Source organism: Hyaena hyaena, unplaced genomic scaffold (assembly GCF_003009895.1).
Source record: "Hyaena hyaena isolate Hyena2069 unplaced genomic scaffold, ASM300989v1 scaffold_1031, whole genome shotgun sequence".
In the NCBI taxonomy this organism is placed as follows: Eukaryota; Metazoa; Chordata; class Mammalia; order Carnivora; family Hyaenidae; genus Hyaena; species Hyaena hyaena.
The window spans coordinates 308,679-325,748 of NW_024081663.1; positions in this window are offsets into that span (position 1 = coordinate 308,679).

Consider the following 17,070-nt stretch of genomic DNA (forward strand, 5'->3'; position numbering starts at 1 on the left):
CAAGTTGCTAAAGCTAGGTCTGACTCAAGGCCAGAATCTTGCTTTGAGGAACCGGTGTATGTGCAAGGAAGAAGGCTTTGATGACAGCCAAGTATGAAGACCATCTGCCTCATGGGTTAATCTCTTTGTTGACTGACATCTCTGAAACCAGATATACCTGGCTTAAAATCCAGGATTCCTTACATCTAATAGTCTCAAAAGGCAAAGTGGTCCTGTCACACCTTCAAGTATAAGGATGTTGATCTCATTTTACACATGCAGTAAAATGTGTTGATTTTCAATCTGTATGATCTCAAAAGTGGCCTCCATCTCTCCCCCTCTTTGTCTTGGATGAATTCATCTTGGAAAATGGTGACTTTCAAGAGTTCATTAACTTCCATTCTGACTAGAAAAGTTAATCTAAAGAGGAATAGTAGTCTCAATAACTCTGTAGATATAATCCAGAGCTGGTCAAACAAGACTGGACTGTCAAATGCAAAGTCTCTCTGGTGGGTTGCTAGGGAGCTGAACCCATCTCAAAGGGAGAGGTGCATGTTGCAAAGCCTGATACACAGGGCTCTGTACAAAATTCTGATACATTCATGTGAAAAGGAGAGGTGTAGAGAGGTAAGGGGAGACTCTAGGCAGACTAGAGGTTACACAGCAGCTTGGGAGAGGGTTAGGTGAGCCCAAGACACAAGGTAAAAGGGCAGAGCAAGAACAGGAATGTCTTTTCCCAACACTGAACTCACTGCTTCCCTTAGCCTTCTCTCAGGTCCACGTAGCAGCAGTACACAGCATCTTGAGTTTCCTGAAGCACTACAGGGAACTCTTACACCAGCTTCTTGCCTTTAAGTCCCAAGGCAGGGACTCAAAGTAAGTTGTTATATAACTGAGACACTGTTTAACACACTATTCAATCAAGTTGATAAACAACAAATTTTTGAAATTATATTATTTTCTTCAACAACATAAAAAATCATTAAAATAATAAGTTATTGATTCCTATGACTTAAGGAAAATCTTATTCCTTAAAAATGACAATCATTTTTTGAATACCTATGTCCTCATCACTGTTAGCTTTTTTACGCCTTCTCCAGCCTTCACCAAAACACTGCCAGATACTTGTTTTCATCTCCATTTTCTGCTGTCCACACCAGCAGAAACCTTTTCTCAAATTTCCTTTCACATGGAAGCCCAAGAGCAGAAGAGACAGAGGCAGAGTGAACATGAGTGAAGCTGAGGGGTCCAGAGCCCTGCCCTCTCTCTCAACCTCCCAGCTGGAAAGGGAATGACCTAGCAGAGCAGCCTGACTTTCTTTCTTTCTTTTTTTTTTAAATATTTTATTTATTTCTAGGAGAGAGAGAGAGACAGCGTGAGCAGGGGAGGGTCAGAGAGAGAGGGAGTCACAGACTGAAACAGACTCCAGGCTCTGAGCTGTCAGTCAGCACAGAGCCCGGCGCGGGGCTCAAACCCACGAACCACGAGTTCATGACCTAAGCGAAAGTCAGCCGCTTAACCAACTAAGCCACCCAGGCGCCCCCAGCCTGACTTTCAAATAAGGACTTCTCTAAAGTCTGGAATTGTCAAAACATTTCTGTAAGCTTTGGGTTAGGGCTCTCCCACCAAATTGTTCAGGAGGACATCTTCTCAGTTTCCCCTCTTTGCATAGGGTGATCCTATGATTATTGTCCAAAACTGGAACACTTTTGAAATACCAAAGGGGAGATGCTTTTGATAATTACACCAGATTCACAGGGATAATTTGGTTGCTCTCCTGAGCAAACGGGGATAATAGATATCCTGCTTGGGGATCAATAAATTAAAAGTTTTACCTGTTCTAGAGTTATTTATATCTTAAGAAAAAATGAAGAAACTAATTTAGAAGAGATATTTTCAAAATGTATTCCTTTTTAAATGTTTACTTATTTTTGAGAGAAAGAGAGTGAGCAGGGGAAGGGCAGAGAGAGAAGGAGACACAGAATCTGAAGCAGGCTCCAGACTCTGAGCTGTCAGCACAGAACCTGACATGGGACTTGAACTCACAAACCGCGAGATCATGACCTGATCTGAAGTCAGCCGCTTAACCGGCTGAGCCACCCAGGCTCCCCTCAAAATGTATTCTTAACATCTGTGGTAGGCTAAATAATGGCTCCCCCAAAGATGTCCCTGTCTTAATTCTGGAACCTGTGACTGTTCCACCTTACATGGCCCATGCAGGTGTTGGTCAAGTTAAGGGTCATGAGATGGGTAGATTATGGTGGATTATCCGGGTGGGCTTAATGTAATCACAAGGTCCTTATAAGAGAGAAGTGGGAGGATGAGAGCAGAGAAGGAGCTGCGACCACACAACAGGGCTTAGAGTGACATGAGGAAGGGGATGCAAGCCAAGGAATGCTGGTAGCCTCTAATAGCACAAAGAAGCAGGGGAATTAATCCTCCCCTCAAATCCCCAGAATTAACTAGCCCTGCTGACACCTGACTTTAGCCAGGTTAAACTGACTCTAGACTTCTGGCATCTAGAACTGTAAGAGAATAAATTTGCTTTGTTTTAAGCCACTAAATCTGTGGTAAATTATTACAACAGCTATAGAAAACTACGACAGCACCCCATCAGAATAAAAATCTTAAAAACCCACACAGTTCTAAATGATTCTGGACAAGAGCTTAGAGCTGGTATTCTGTTCTGGAGTTAAGTTTCATTTCTACAACAAACTATTCTTTTGTATTTGAGTTGTAGATGCCGCAGGACAAAATTAAGCTATATTCCACTCTATAAATATATTTGCATCCATGAATTAGATATGAGCAAGGAAACCTCATGCACACAAGAGACCAGGATTCCAATAGTAATTGAGCAAATAATTAATTAATTATAACCATCATAATAATGACAAACACTGAAATTTATGTACCTGGTACTGTTGTAAGAGCTTACTGTGAAAAATACTGTTGAGTAATAACTCAACAGGGAAGGCAGAATTTTCATTCCTGCTTTCAGATGAGAAAACTGAGGCAACAAGGGGATAAATAGCTTTCTATAATAAATCCACTCACTGACAATCACATCACTACACACACCCCTTCAAATCACTTGGACCAAAAAATCATAACTGATATTTAGTGACTGTTTACCATGGCCCGACACTATTGTAAGTGCTTCAGATGTATTAACCCATTTAATCCTCAAAATGACTCCAGTGGTAAGTGCTATTATCATCTTATTTTGCAGATGAAAAAACAGACACACAGAGAGATGAGGACATCAACCCCAGTCACACAGGTATGTGGTGACAGTGAGCTCCCTACCCAGGTAGATGAATCTCAGAGCTAAAACTCGGCCACTGAGTGATGCTGCCATCTCCATGATATAAAAACAGCCTGAAGATGTGAAACATGCACACACCTGCTGGAGTGGGGAACAAGGCTGAGAGACCCAAAGAAATACTTAAAAGAAGGGATAGTGTCAGGACCAATGACCTGGGATTAGAAGCCCAGTCAAGGTAGTAGAAAGTATGGTTTACTCAGGCCATAACCATTGATGGGATATGGAGCCTATCCCCACCTGTCTGCACCCAGGGGCTTCAGCTTCCAGCTCCCCTGCCCCCCACCTGTGGAGGCCATGCAGAAAGAAGTTACTAGCTGTGAGTGAGTCAAAAAAAAGAATATTATATGGGGGCCTGGCAGTGGGAATGAAGAACTGCCACTCTCCCCAAAGAACCACTGTGGCTTGAAAACAGCTGAGTATCTATGAAAAAGCCACCAGGTGGTAGTGGGCACAGCACTACAGAGTGGCTGGATGGAACCAGAGATGGAAACCATGCAAGAATGAGGGGGTCCTATGGGCTCCCATCCCTCTCTGGTGCTCCACAGACCACAGGTAGAGTTTGCAGATCACTAACCCACGTAGCATCCAACTTCCCTTATAGGTTCCTAAAATGAAAATAAAGTGAGGCTTGAGAGCTACTACTGGTTAAGAAGCCTAAGTCAATTCTCAGAATTCTCTATAGAGTTTTAGGGATGGCCCCATCAGAAGTCCTGAATTCTCACCCAGAAACCTTGGGCAGCCAGTTACCTCTTCTGGCCCTATTATCCTCATTATCAAGTGGGGAGTCAGACAAATTCATCTCTGAATTCCTTCCAACTGTAGCACACACAGTCCAAAATTTTGTAAAAGGAAAAGGCAAAGATAGGTGCCAACAGGATAGGAAGAATAAAGGAAGAGAAGGGCAGGGAAGGGAAAGGAAGAGAAAGGAAGGGAAAGGGGGAAAAAAGGGAAAAAGCTCCCTGTATCTCAAATGTTTTTTCCTTTCCAGCTACAAGTCTGTCTATCTATTCCGTCTTCACTTTACTATTTGGCTTTTGGCTTCTTCTATGTTAGAAAAGATTGTTCTTATTCCATCTGTGCTTTTATTACGTGATCGTAATCTCTTTTGAAATAGGCAAGGTATAAATAAATGAAACAAAGTAGGATCCTAAATACCTCACTTCCCCTGTGCATAATGATAGAGGTACCAAGGACCCAAGAAACAAGGACACAGCCACTAGAAGGGACAATGTCAGCCCTGGGCAGGAAGTCACTTGTTTCATCAGCCACATCTACGTGAAAGACGCCACCAGCACTAAAGGCATCTTCATGCAGCAAGAACCCTCAGCTCTAAGGGGACTAGAGGACTGCCCACAGCCCTTCCCAGGAATGGATTATTCCAGTATTAGTGCATTGCTCTCGTCTGTCACATTCCACTTTTGGCCTGAAAATTCACTGTTTGTTTGATACTTCCAGTAGAGGTTTAATTAAGAGAAGGGTATAAACAGTTGCCTGAAGACACCGTGGTATTATTCTGGAATCTTCTACATCATTCAAGTCAGGAATTGTGAACCACAGACTTTATTGAGGAGACCAGGAAAAGTTGGGGAGTTTGAAGTTTCTAAGTGAGGTATTAATTTCACTGCCAAGGTCCTCCCATCTCCAGTATCCTGAGTGCCATTTACTTTTTTCTTTTTCTTTCTTTCTTTCTTTTTTTTTTTTTTTTTTACAAATAGTTTATTGTCAAATTATTTTCCACATAACACCCAGTGCTCATCCCCACGAGTGTCCTCCTCCATTCCCCTCCCCCCCCCACATCCATCAGGTCTCAGTTTCTGTCAGCATTCAAGAGTCTCTCATGGTTTGCCTACTTCCTTTCCCCCACAATTTCCCCCCTTCTTCTCCCCCTTGTTCCTCCGTCAAGTTCCTCCTAATCCTCCTATACGTGCAAACATATGATATTTGTCCTTCTCTCCCTGACTTATTTCGCTCAGCATAACACCCTCAAGGTCCATCCATGTTGCTACACATGGCCAGATTTCATTCTTTCTCATTGCCATGTAGTATTCCATGGTATAGATAAACCACATCTTCTTGATCCATTCATCTGTTGATGGACACTTAGGCTCTTTCCATGTTTTGGCTATTGTGGAGAGTGCTGGTATGAACATTGGGGTCCATGTGCTCCTATGCCTCAGCATTTCTGTATCCCTTGGATAAATTCCTAGCAGTGCTATTGCTGGGTCATAGGGGAGTTCTACTGTTAGTTTCCTGAGGAACCTCCACACTGTTTTCCAGAGGGGCTGCACCAGTTTACATTCCCACCAACAGTGTAGGAGGGTGCCCGTTTCTCCACATCCTCGCCAGCATCTAGAGTCCTCTGATTTGCTCATTTTAGCCACTCTGACTGGCATGAGGTGGTATCTCAGTGTGGTTTTGATTTGTATTTCCCTGATGAGGAGGGATGCTGAGCATCGTTTCATGTGTCTGTTGGCCATCTGGATGTCCTCTTTGGAGAAGTGTCTGTTCATATCTTCTGCCCATTTCTTCACTGGGTTGTTTGTTTTTCGGGTGTGGAGTTTGGTGAGTTCCTTATAGATTCTGGATATCAACCCTTTATCTGATATGTCGTTTGCAACTATCTTTTCCCATTCTGTTGGTTGCCTATTAGTTTTGTGGGTTGTTTCCTTTGCCGTGCAGAAGCTTTTAATCTTGATGAGGTCCCAATAGTTTATTTTTTCTCTTGATTCCTTTGCTTTGGGGGATGTGTCAAGTAAGAGGTTGCTGCGGTGGAGGTCAAGGAGGTTGTTTCCTGCTTTCTCCTCTAGGGTTTTGATGGTTTCCTGTCTCACATTCAGGTCCTTTATCCATTTTGAGTTTATTTTTGTGTATGGTATGAGAAATTGATCTAGTTTCATTCTTCTGCATGTTGCTGTCCAGTTCTCCCAACACCATCTGTTAAAGAGGCTGTCTTTTTTCCATTGGATATTCTTTCCTGCTTTGTCAAAGATCAGTTGGCTGTATACTTTTGGGTCCAATTCTGAGTTCCCAATTCTGTTCCATTGGTCTATGTGTCTGTTTTTGTGCCAATACCATACTGTCTTGATGATGACAGCTTTGTAGTAGAGGCTAAAGTCTGGGATGGTGATACCTCCCATTTTGGTTTTATTTTTCAGTATTACTTTGGCTATTCGGGGTCTTTTGTGGTTCCATTTACTTTTTTCTAATAATTCATCATATGCACAAAACAAAGACCCCCTGCTTCCATTTCTTTTCTTCTGTGTTCACAGCCCTGTCCCAATATTTACTACTTTCTAAAGGAAGACATCCCACAGCTGACTGAAGTCTGATCACAATAATCAGACAACAGAAAAGTGTCATGAACTGAAAGGATTCCCACCTGCCAAGTAATTGATCATATTTTAGAATTTCCTTCTTCCTCTACCCACACATATTTGAACATCACCAGAAGAAGGAGTAGGAGGAGGGGGAGGAGGAGAGAGAGAAGGAGAAGGAGGAAGGGGAGGGGGAGGGAGAAGGGAGAAGGAAGTAGGAAGAAGGACTATATAAATACCAAAGCTCCATCTGGAAAACTGAGATCCCTATGAACAGGAACCATTCTGAGGTGGGGGAGAAATGTGCCTGGAAAATTTATTAGTCCACATTCAAGTTAATTCTTGACAAGTTTTATAATACAACAATGATGTGGACCATAGAGAGAAATGCTTTGTGTATATTTGATAAAACATACTAATTTTAGGCCATATTGGTTATGAAAATACAGGGAAAATCTGAAATATACCTTATATATATAGTTCACATATACTTTGTCATGTTGTGATATTGTGATTTATGATGAGATCTATATTTAGTCTTTGTCCTCATTTCTGGCACAGAGTTCCTAAAACCCTAGGAATTTCCTGTCTTTTGTTAATGTTAATGAGGTGATATTATTTTTTCAATAAAATTAAGCTTTTCCTACTCCAGTTGCCATTAGGGAAAATAAAAGGCAAGTTACAAACTGGGAGAAACCAATTGTAGTCAATGTGTCTGACAAAAGGTTTGTATCCATACCATATAGATAACTTCTACAATTCACTGATAAGAAGAAAAACAACTAACTTAAAAAAATTATAATACCTAGACAGTAGTTTCATAAAAGGCTATATGAAATGCCCAGTTAGTTTGTAAATAACTCCTAAGGACACTTAGTCAACAAGAAATGCAAAGTATTATGTTTTTACAAGATTTGAACCCAGCGTTTATTAATAACTATATTATCAACAATCAGAAAGTGATTTAAAAGTCACTGTTTTATTGTCTGTGTGTCCTCTTTTTAAAAAATTCCAGTATAGTTATCATATAGTATCAGTTTCAGGTGTACAATATTGTGATTCAACACTTCTGTACATAACCCAGTGCTCATCAAGACAAGTGCACAATGAGGTAACTTCTGAAAAGCTCTAAGGATGGAGGCTGGTTGCCAATAGAGTCAACCATGTGATTAGAGAGTTGGAACTGTTGGTCCCACCCCTGTCCTCCAGGGAGGGGACAGGGGACAGGCAGCTGAATCAATTGCCAATGGTCAATGATTTAACCACTCATGCTTATGTAATGAAGCCTCCAAAATACCCAAAAAGTTGGGGTTTGGACAACTTCTTGGTTGGTGAACACATGGAGGTTCTGGAAGAATGGAACATCAGGAAAAAGAGCATGGAAGCTCCACGGCTTTCCCTCACTCTCCGCCCTGTGCATCTCTTTCACCAGGCTGTTCCTGAGTTATATCCTTTTATAATAAACTGGTACTCTAGTAAACAAAATGTTACTTTGAATTCTGCAACCCACCCTAACAGACTAATAAACCTGAAGAGGGGGGTCTTGGAATCCTCTGGTTCATAGCCAGTTGGTCAGAAGCAAAGCCAATAACCTGGGCTTGCAACTGGTGTCTGCACTTGGGGGAGAAAGGTTAGTCTTATAGAACTGAGCCTTCAACCTATAGAATCTGATGCTATCTCCACACAGACAGTGTCAGAGTTGAGTTGAATTATCAGACACTTTGCTGTTGTTTGAAAATTGTTTGGTGTTGTGTGGGAAGTCCCCACTGTCCCAACACATGCATTGGAATTGGGCCTGTGAAACCTAAAAGACAGATATAGTTAGACAGACAGACAGATAGATAGATGACAAAAGAGTTTATATGTTAAAACTTCTCTTGTGATTGTTGTTTGTATTTATTTTTGTATATTGTTTAAATTTCAAAAAATTACTTTGTTGAGTTTTTTATAAGCTGACTCATCTCCTAATTTCATGGCATGAAAAGCTACTCTATCTGAAGTTAACACCTACACTTTTACCTCGGGTCAGAAATTACTAAGGCATCCATGGGTAGGCTTTAAAATCGGAAAACCTGAAATAAAATATTCCATGGGTCAGAAATCCTTTAAAATAGCATGCCAAACTCTATGTACATATGCATTTTTCTGAGAAGGCTGTCTATCATCTTTCATTAAATTCTCAAAGAGGTTCATGCCCTTAGAAAGTTCAAGAACATTCTCTTACATCAACCAACTCAAGATGTTTATTTGAATCATTTTGTTATTATTAATAACTCAAGAGGTTAAAATGATCATAACTTACAGTGTTTAATGTGATTTGGTAAAGAAAAATCGTAGCAGAATTTTTTAAAAAGAAATTCAATTTGAGTATATTTAAGAAATTTAAGTAATAGAACTAGACTTTGATACTTATGTCTAGCTTTTTAGGAAAACGCACAAGATGAAATTCTTTTTTTAAATCAAATTTGTAGCATTATTTTATTTTTAAAAAATATTTTATTGTCAAGTTGGTTTCCATATAACACAAAGTGCTCATCCTAAGTGCCCTCATCCATGCCCATCATCCACCTTCCCCTCTCCCTCACCCCCATCAGCCCTCAGTTTGTTCTCAGCATTCAAGAAATTCTCATTCTTTTGAAATTAAATGGATTCTTTTCAAGCTTAAAGAGGATTTAAAACAATTGGTTCTTTGGGAATGATGGGCATGGAGGAGGGCACTTGTTGGGATGACCACTGGTGTTATAGGGAAACCAACTTAAAAATAAACTAAGAAAAAAAATAAAAATAAAATAATTGGTTCTTTGTAAAAGTTTTAAACAAATTTTTGTAATTTTCTTTAACTATTCATTTATATACCAAATTATTTCTTTTGCTGGTAGCTCAAGATGAGTCAAGTCAACTTCTGTCTAAATTACTACATATGCTAACTGTAAGCCTTTAGCTCTGTCGGTTTATATTGCAAAAATACAAATAATTAACCAGATACTATGTACCAAACCAGATAATGACCAATGTTGAGACTAGTTAACATCAACATCGGATAATCTCATCATCAAGAAAAACAATAAGAGGAAAAATGCATTCTAAAGACTAGACAGATAACATCATCAGACACACTTAGGTGTTGGAGAGAGGTAAACTTACCACTGCCTGAATGCAAATGACTATTAGCCTAGTAATTTTGATATGAGCACACTCAGATTTTTAGCTAAGCCACATATATTGGAATATTTGTAATTGCTTATATACTTCCTTTTCTTCCTTAAAATCTCTGGTATAAAGCCCTCCTTGATTCCACTTCTTCACTCCCACCTCTCAGTTGAAGTGCCACTATGTTACTTACAGTGTTACCTGCCAAGACACTCTCAATGCTGTTTTGTAATTACCTCTTATTGCTTCCAATTCTGAGCTGCAAGACCCTTCTCAGCAGGATTCATGCCTTTGTATCTGTGATAACTGGCACACATTTGGTACTAAATAAATATTGTTGCCGAATGAAAAAAGGCCCTTTATAAAGTCATGAATAAATATAAAAATGTAGAAAACAAAACATGCATTTGAATCTCATCTCATCTTTCTCTTGAAAGTTCTGATTCAAGAAAGGAACACTGTGTAGTCTGATTTTAGTAAAGACCTTTTATGAACACAATGGAGAGGTAATGCAACTGGGCCAAGATGTTAGGCTCCCGTTTATGAGCTTGTTAGAGATCAGACACGTCACTTATCCACTTTCAACACGACAACATGCTGGGGAGTGATAGATCTGCAGCTACAAGCCCACATTGCATAAGCCTGTGGGTTCCTGTTGCTTATGTCAACAGGGAGTCCTTTCCCCAGCAAATGATTTGGTATACTTTTCATCTTCCTTGACAATTAAAGCTCAAGTGTGGCATGTTTGTGTTTCAGGTGAAAGGTTTAAGACACTAAGAGAGAGTCACTCTTGTTGCATCATAAACAGCTAATTAGCCAGTATTATTTCCAAACAGACTTTGATTAAAGCCTTTGATACAGTGACAGTAAAGAACAACAAGGTCTAAGTCTTCCTTAATCAAACAAGTGCCGCCCAAAACAGTCATCTCTTGGAGCTCACCGCCAGAAAAGTAGACCCACCAAAGAACAGACCATCATTTAAGATCATCTGAAAGCAATCTATAAAAGTATCTAAATAAAATAAGATGCCTCAAAGTGCCTAAATGTAAAGAGGTTCAGAAATACTTTAAAAGAAGCTACAAAAAGCTCTGCTATCCCTAGCAGAGAATACAGATAATAATAAAACATGGATCATTGTTGCAAGACCAGTTCTCAGATATCTCCTTCTAGGTAGTATGTGCTGACCAAAGGCTGCAGATTACAAACTGGAACATGCATAAAGTTCTATTTTCAAACTCTGCCTGCTGGCTCTTCATGTTTTTCTGCCCTCAGCCTATTCCTTGACATCACTGTTCTTTCATTCCCATGTAAACCTTATCACTCCTTCTTTCCTCTAGTATCTTAGTGAGATCAAAGGTTGTGGTTCATCTCAATAAAGTACATCTAATATAGAAAACAGTAAGGGGCATTATTGGTTTACCTAGATCACCAGAGTAGGTAATAAATCAAAGGCATTGTGCCTGGATAAAGGTGGGTGAGAAGAAGGAGGGCACAGGTCATCTTCCAGTACCCTTTGAATGGAGTCACCACGGCTTCTGCTGGCACCCATTCTAAAACCTCTTTATTAAATTCAGTATCCATTGAGTGCCTCCTCTGTGTCAGGCACCATGCTAGGCACAGAGGATGAGGAAAAAATAATAAGCAAGATATACACCTATTCTAAAGTTGCTTAGATCTGTATGGATCCAGGTGCAGGGTTACATGAATGATCCTTCTGTAAGAATTCAGAGGAAATGGTCAGCAAAAGTAGACTCTGGTCTATCCTTAGATCTCTTGAAGGGAAGTTTGACTATAGGAACCTCTGTTCCAGGCTCTATCTGCCCACTTCCAGCCACAGCCCCAAAAGCTCTGCAGAGAATGGGCAGCTATGACTGCCTCTGCTCCTTCTCCAGGGCTCATGGTTCCCTATAAATCCAAGTCTCCCTCCTGCCTCTTGCTTCTTCTCCCATCAGGAATTCAAAATCAATTTTCCTGAGGTTTTCTTCTAAATCAGATCTTCCCTGGCCCCACGTAATGATAGCATTTCTCCATATTCGGTGGACACAGGTAGATTTTCTTCTTCAATTTTGTGCCAGTAAAATGTGTGAATTTGTTTACATTTTCCTGTTTTTTCTAAGTTTATTTATTTATTTTCAGAGAGAAAGAGAAAGAGAGCATGATCTTGGGAGGGGCAGAGAGAGAAGAAGAGAAAGAACTCAAGCAGGCTCTGCACTGTCAGTACAGAGCCCAATGTGGGGCCCCATCTCACCAACTGTGAGATCATGACCTGAGCTCAAATCAAGAATTGTATGCTTAACTGACTGAGCCACCCAGGTGCCCTTGAATTTGTTTACATTTTTCTGAAATTGCATTAACAAAAGACTTGAGGGTTACCCTGCTTCCAAACATGTTAGATAAAATTGTTAGGATCTTAAACGATGCCATTAATAATTCACTAGGTGCACAGTTTACTAACAAATAACAGAAGATTTGGTTGAATGAGAGCAAGCAAATTAAAATAAAAGAATGAGTGGGGAATCAAAGGTAAGATATTGTCCCCCAAAGAGTGACTCATTAGATGTTAAAATATATTTGTTCTAAATTCATAATATTTATTTAAGTCTCATGTAGTTTCTCTGACATTGAGCATCATGGTATAAAATCTTTGCACTTATGATGGAGGCTTAAAGTTATTCTTTTTGTTGTTGTTGTTTTTTACCAAATTGCTGATAATTTGGTAGTGAATTTGCAAATTTGAGGGTTGTATTTCATTAATACACAATTTAAAGGCACAGAATTCTTGCCTCTCAATCACAAATTGCTTCCATCTAAAGCAATGATCCTCAACTGAAAGTGATTGCACCCCAAAGGGACATTGACCAATGTGTGGAGACATTTTTGTCTTCACAACTTGGGGATGGGAGGTATTACTGGCATCTAATGGGTGGAGGCTAGGGGTACTCCTTAACATCTTACAATACCCAAGAATTAGAGGAAGTTGCAGGTACCTATTGCTGAGCCCCCACAACAAAGAATTACCCTTCCCAAAATGTCAACAGTGCCACAGTTGTGCAACCTACCCTCAAGGAATCCATTAAGCATGTACATACAGTATGTACCTATCACCCTGCGTTTCTTTTTGCCTATTCCAAAGTTTCATCTTTCCCATGTTATACAAATGCATTCGCTAAGTGTCTCTCAAGGAATTATCCATGGAAAGATCATCCTAGAATTCTATACCATGGCTGGATCTAGATGGCTTTCAATCTTCTCTTTTATAAGAATATGCCTTTTCCTGGTGATGAGGATGCCAGAGTTAGCCAGTAGATTCCAATCAGCCTCAGGAGCACTCTAAATCCTTGTAATTGTCATAAGGGAATTTCAACCAGAGTTGAACAATGTTTTTAAAAAATTTACTGTAAGGTTTAGAGAAAGAAGTGGAATGGTTTATCTAGCAAAAAAAGCTTGGCTCTGTATTGCCTGGATTATCAGTACTAATCTACAATGGATCAGTATATTTCTGCATGGTGTAAACAGACCTTTTCTGAAGAGCACTTGCAACCTGCCACTTTCAAGGCCCCTTGATGAGAGTATTCTTATGCAATTACATTTGGAACCTCACCATACTGACCACATTGACTGGGCCAAAGATGGGTGTCTGGCCCAGAAGTTGTCCAGAGGGAGGCTGGAAAATTCTTCTGCTCAACATGAATTCTTAGTACAGATAATAAATTGGCAGGAGCTACTGTATCTTTTGGTTGAAATGTTTGTGCTACATATAGAGGAGGACACATATGAAAGAGAGAAGGCAGTGGATAGAATCCATGAATGGCATGGGATAGCAGCAAGCAGCTTCATGATGCAGAAAGAAGACAAATCTATTATGTATGTATGCCTGTGAATCCTTGGTACCTAGAAACATCACTGGCTCATCAGGTTTAATAAATACCTGTTTAAAAATTGCATTAATTACCCCAATGTTCATAGCAGCACTCTCAACAATAGTCAAAACATGGAAAGAGCCTAAGTGTCCATCAACTGACGAATGGATCAAGAAGATGTGGTTTATCTATACAATGGAATACTACATGGCAATGAGAAAGAATGAAATCTGGCCATGTGTAGCAACATGGATGGACCTTGAGGGTGTTATGCTGAGCGAAATAAGTCAGGCAGAGAAGGACAAATACCATACGTTTGCACATATAAGAGGATTAGGAGGAACTTAACAAAGAACCATGGGGGAGAAGAAGGGGAAAAATAGGGGGGAAGAAGAAGACAGGCAAACCATAAGAGACTCTTGAATGCTGAGAACAAACTGAGGGCAGATGGGGTGGGGGAGCGGGAGGGGTGTGATGGGCATGAGGAAGGCACTTGGGAGGAGCACTGGCTGTTATATGGAAACCAACTTGACAATAAACTATTTAAAATTTTTAAAAAAAAAATTAAAATAAATAAATAAATAAAAATTGCATTAATAACAGAGAGAAGTGTGTTAGTAGTTTTAAGAGACCTGGAGGAGTGAAGTCATGTAGGAGAGATCCTGACCTTAGTGTCTGATTCCTAGTACAGGACACTGCAGGCTCCTACTGCTAACTTGATCTTATATAACATATAACATCCTTGCTTCCCTGAGGCCTGAGGATGCCTGTACTCTTTCATTTTTACTTATGTAATTTCAAAATAAAGTAATAGTAACTTGGTACACTTGAGTATTTCTTGAAATGCAAGAGAAGGTCCACAAGATCTTGTCAAAGAGAGAGGGGCATAAAATCCCTAAACCTGGAAGGATTTTTAAATGAATGAAGGGCCACTGAATTTGCAGCCCTAAGATGGACATATGCTCTGAAATTAATCTCCAAGACATCTTGATTTTCCTTCTAGTACAGGATATAGATTAATCATAGGACAAAATATCTTAGTGAGACTAGAGGAAAGAAAAGAATACTTCCCAGATGGCTTATTCCCTCCCCTGCTACAACAACACTATGCTTCTTGCCAGATCAACTATAAGAATTCTGTACCTTCTCCTGCATGATATAAACAGGACTGAGGATTTGATGAGCCCTATCCCAGATGAGATCTAAGACAGACCACAAGTCTGCCCAGCCCCATTCTGAATGACTCAGCACAACCTGAACCACCCTATAATCAAAGCATGCTTTTTTTATGGAGCCCTGAGCCCACAGCAAAACATTAGATAATAACTAGCCTATTAATAAGACATGAAAGTGTTATTTTAAGATTAGGTTAACCTAGAAAAAAGTTGACTCAATTTTGGCTTACGAAAATGACCAAGATTGTATATATTAATGGTTCACCTATTTATGTGTTTAGCAGTGCTCAAATTAACAGGTACATATCTACTCATAACTTCTTGTGGTGTCTGAAGTGATAACACATGATTAAGGTAAGACTTGCCTCTATAAATAAATGCATTTCTCTTTCCTATTAGAAAACATCTTGAAACTTATTTTAAATGTTGTGCAAACCAAGGTCTGTAAAATTATTACAAATTCAATACAAGTTGCACTCTGACTAAGGTTTTACCTTGAACTAACATCTGCTCATTCTTTTTTTTTTTTTTTTTTTTTCTGTGTGTATAGATGGTGAACATGGGCTTGACACAGTGCAAGAATGATTGCTGCTGCTGATTATTATAGTAAGCTTTTTAATTAAGAAGTCATTTCTCAATTCCTACATTGAACTAACTTATAAGAGAATGAGAAAGAATAATAAAGGTGGTTTTTTTTTTTTTCAGAAAAAATCTCTATATATATCCTTTAGATATTTCAGTAGCCCTGATAATTATATTTACTCTCTGCCTATTTTACAGAGTTGAGACAACAACACCCATCATCACAAAACACTTTACTATTGATTCTGGAATGAAACCCAGTTTTTCTCATTTTAATTTCAATACTATGACCTAGTTAACATGGATTTCATTATCAGAGTAGGTTAAATGAGACCAAAGAAATAGAACTTCTATCTCAAAATTGTTGATATGTTCATTTCTGGCTCTGATGGGGTAGCTTATATCAATCCAACCATCCAGCTGGGAACAACTATAAAAGTGGACAAAATAAAAAGTGAATTGTTGAAAGATATTAAACAGCAACTAAGTTAGATGTGACTTGAGAACCAGAATCTCAGAGAAAAAGAAAACACAGGTGAGTTCAACATTTTTCCTTGCCTTTCAACTTGACACATTTGTTATATCATAAGCAACACTCCAGTACAAACAGAAAGCAGAGACTCAGAGATTTTATCAGTTGTTACAGTACAATGGAGATGAAATTAGAGTCCAAGGACTACCAAGGCAACAATACTGGAGAAGCCAAGAGTCTAGAGAAACAGAAACCACAGATTAGTGAGCACAATATTTTGTATTGCATTTCACCTTGAGATACTTGTCAATTCCATTCTGTACAATGCGAGTCCAGGAAGCCATAGGAGAGTGTCAACTAAGAGGCCATAAAACTTAGCAGAGCTTACCAAAATTCATGATACAAAAAATAGGAAAGAAACACCTAAAGAGCTAGACCTGTTAGTAGGAGAAAACTAGAAATAGACTAACCCACACAAAGATACAAAGCATTTCAATCCTTTATTGAGTCAATATGATCTGCTCTTATGTAACTGTCTGCTAGAGGAAAAGTAAATTCTCTGTGAGAAAAGATAACATAATTTTGGTAATCTACAACTTTTATAAACAATATCCATCTTCCAATTATAAATTATCAGATATGCTAATACATAGGGTCAAGTGATGAAAACCAGGAACCAAGTGTAGACAAAAGTAACAGACCTACAGATAGATAGATAGATATAGAGATAGATAGAGATAGAGATAGATAGATATAGATATAGGATTTCCAGGAGGAGAGAGAGAGAGAGAGAGAGAGAGAGAAAGGGAGACCGAAAGGGAGAGAGAGAGAAAGAAGCAGAAACAATATTTGAAGAGAAATTGTCCAATAAGTTTTCCAAAATGATGCAAACATTAATCCACAGAATTAAGAAGCTCTACAAAGCGGGAAAAACACATTTAGATGCATCACAGTTACATCGTGCTGAAAATATCATAAGTCAACATGCTGACAACCAAAACCAGAGAACTCTTAAAAAGTCAGTGACTAAAATGCGCAAATCAGGAGAGTATAGATGCTGGTGAGGACATGGAGAAATGGGCACCCTCTTACACTGTTGGTGGGAATGCAAACTGGTGCAGCCACTCTGGAAAACAGTGTGGAGATCCTCAACTAACAGAACTCCTCTATGACCCAGCAATGATACGGGAGTGCTTATGAATAGGGACAC